A 3,091-nucleotide genomic window follows, 5' to 3' on the forward strand; every position below is an offset into this window, starting at 1 on the left:
GCCAGTTTTCAAAGAGAATGCTTCCAGTTTTTGCCCATTCAGTATGATATTGGCTGTGGGTTTGTCATAAATAGCTCTTATTATTTTGAAATACGTCCCATCAATACCTAATTTATCAGAGTTTTTAGCATGAAGGGCTGTTGAATTTTGTCAAAGGCCTTTTCTGCATCTATTGAGATAATTATGTGGTTTTTGTCTTTGGTTCTGTTTATATGCTGGATTATGTTGATCGATTTGCGTATGTTGAACCAGCCTTGCGTCCCAGGGATGAAGCCCACTTGATCATGGTGGATAAGCTTTTTGATGTGCTGCTGGATTTGGTTTGCCAGTATTTTATTGAGGATTTTTGCGTTGATGTTCATCAGGAATATTGGCCTAAAATTATCTTTTTTTTGTTGTGTCTCTGCTAGACTTTGGTATCAGGATGATGCTGGCCTCGTAAAATGAGTTAGGGAGGATTCCCTCTTTTTCTATTGATTGGAATAGTTTCAGAAGGAATGGTACCAGCTCCTCCTTGTACCTGTGGTAGAATTCGCCTGTGAATCCGTCTGGTCCTGGACTTTTTTTGGTTGGTAGGCTATTAATTATTGCCTCAATTTCAGAGCCTGTTATTGGTCTATTCAGAGATTCAATTTCTTCCTGGTTTAGTCTTGGGAGGATGTATGTGTCCAGGAATGTATCCATTTTTTCTAGATTTTCTAGTTTATTTGCTTAGAGGTGTTTATAGTGTTCTCTGATGGTAGTTTGTATTTCTGTGGGATCGGTGGTGATATCCCCTTTTTCATTGTTTATTGCATCTATTTGATTCTTCTCTATTTTCTTCTTTTTTAGTCTTGCTAGTGGTCTATCAATTTTGTTGATCATTCAAAAAACCAGCTCCTGCCTTCATTGATTTTTTGAAGGGTTTTTGTGTCTCTATTTCCTTCAGTTCTGCTCTGATCTTAGTTATTTCTTGCCTTCTGCTAGCTTTTGAATGTGTTTGCTCTTGCTTCTCTTAAACTATGTATGTCTTTTCTATGGAACATTATTCAGCACTTTCTGAAGAATGAAACATCTCTATATGGACTGGTATGGAAAGATCTGCAGAATATTTTGATGATCAGAAAAAATAATTTGGGAATGATATGTTACAATATAGTAACACTGAGTTTTCTTTTTAAAAAACAAAACAATGCACTATGTAAAAAGTATGTATTCTGTATGTGAATGAACATGTGTAGAAAAAGATTTAGAAGGATACCAAAATTTAAACTGTCAACAATGGTTATTTCTATGGAGGAGAGGAGTGGACCTTGGTTGTTGATGATATGCAAAATGGACCTTATCTGTAACTTTCAAAATATTTATAAGGAAAATGAATTCATGTGTTATGTGCATAAGTAAAATTTATATAAAATAGATATATTTGAAAATATGCATATTTGTTATCTGTTCCCAAAACAGATTTCAACTGTGAGTTTAGCTTTCGACTTGTTGAGTTTAAAGAGCTAATGAAATATCTAGGTTGTTGTCAGTGGTGACAGGTCTGGCAGGCAGCCACAGATGCACGTTTGGAGCTCTGGGGAGAAGCTGGAGTTACAGAGTTAATTTGGGTGTGTTTTCTTTGCATAGGGGTGAGTACTGAAGCTAAAAGAGTGTAAGGGACCTCAAAGATGATGCTCCTCAAAGCATCAGGCCATGTCAAGAGGAGACACTTGTGGCAGAATGTAATTCATTGCACCACTTCCTTCACTGAGAAAGCTTTGTTACCAAAAAAAATGCCAGCTGAACTAATCTATGTGTTTAGTGATGTGAGTGATTTACATTCTGGACAAGCTCCTTATCTTGTCATGAACCAATAACTGACAGTTTGCTGATGGGCACTGGTACATGGACTACAGTTTGAGTAGCAGCTCTCTATGGAAGGAAGAATCTAGCAAGAGAAGAGATTTCAGTTGTGAACCTTTGGATGTGACCACACTTGGAGGGGGTAGAGGAGAAAGACTTATCAAAAGAAAAAGAAGTAATAAGATACTGAACTAATGTCCAGTGTTCTTGAGTCAGGTGAGAGAAAGTTTCAAGTGGTCAACAGTGTCAAATGCCATGAATAGGTAGCGGATGAGAGAGGGAAAGCCACTGGAGGTAACTCTGTGTGCATGTGTTCACATGTGTGTGCTTGCTTATATTTGGAAAGACCTACAATGTTATTGAGTTCTTATTCTGTGTCAGGAACTGTGTCATGTGCTCTACAAGTATGACCTCATTTCTTGGGTTGACTGACGAAAAATAAGAGTATATGACAGTGGTAGGGATAGAATCAGAGTGCTGGAGGTTAAGGAAAGGGTGAGTGGGTGGATACAGGCAGTCATTGCAGAGAAGAAAGGTGATGCAAAGAAGGAAATAAAATGTTAGGTAGAAATGTAAGAGGAAGGGAAGTCTAGGGAGCTCACTTAGGATAACTTTGATTTCAGTAAGGTGGGAGGCAAGATTGAGTAGAGGGAGCATGAAAGAGCAAAGAAGGTATGTGACAGATGTTGTGGGGAATGTGATGGGGGAGCCAAAAGCTACATGTGTAAAATGATATAATCGAGACCTCTTCTATGAAGTCTCGGAAGGGCAGAAAACACAAATACAGAGGGCAGGGGTTACTTGTGTATTGGCAAATGGTTAAGGTGGTCGAGAAATTGGTGCTCCCAACCCCCTATTCACTTTTTCTTAATCTTGAATTTACAATAGCTTGATTTCTTTCAAGATCCTATTTCAAAAAGACAATTGTGACAGCTAAAAATCCCTCCTCTAGATTGGGATGTCATTGATGTGTTGTCAGAGAAAGCTTTGGAGGCTTCCAGCTCCCCTCTGCCTTCAAGAAATCTGAAAAGAGCCAGGAGCGATGGCTCACGTCTGTAGTCCCAGCACTTTGGGAGGCTGAGGAGGGTGGATTATGAGGTCAGGAGTTACAGACCAGCCTGAATGGTGAAACCCCCTCTCTACTAAAAATACAAAAAATTAGCCGGGCATCGTGGCTCATGCCTGTAGTCCCAGCTACTTCGGAGGCTGAGGCAGGAGAATTGCTTGAACCTGGCCGGCAGAGGTTGCAGTGAGCTGAGATCGC

This window comes from Hylobates moloch, unplaced genomic scaffold (assembly GCF_009828535.3).
Source record: "Hylobates moloch isolate HMO894 unplaced genomic scaffold, HMol_V3 SCAFFOLD_7, whole genome shotgun sequence".
NCBI classification, from domain to species: Eukaryota; Metazoa; Chordata; class Mammalia; order Primates; family Hylobatidae; genus Hylobates; species Hylobates moloch.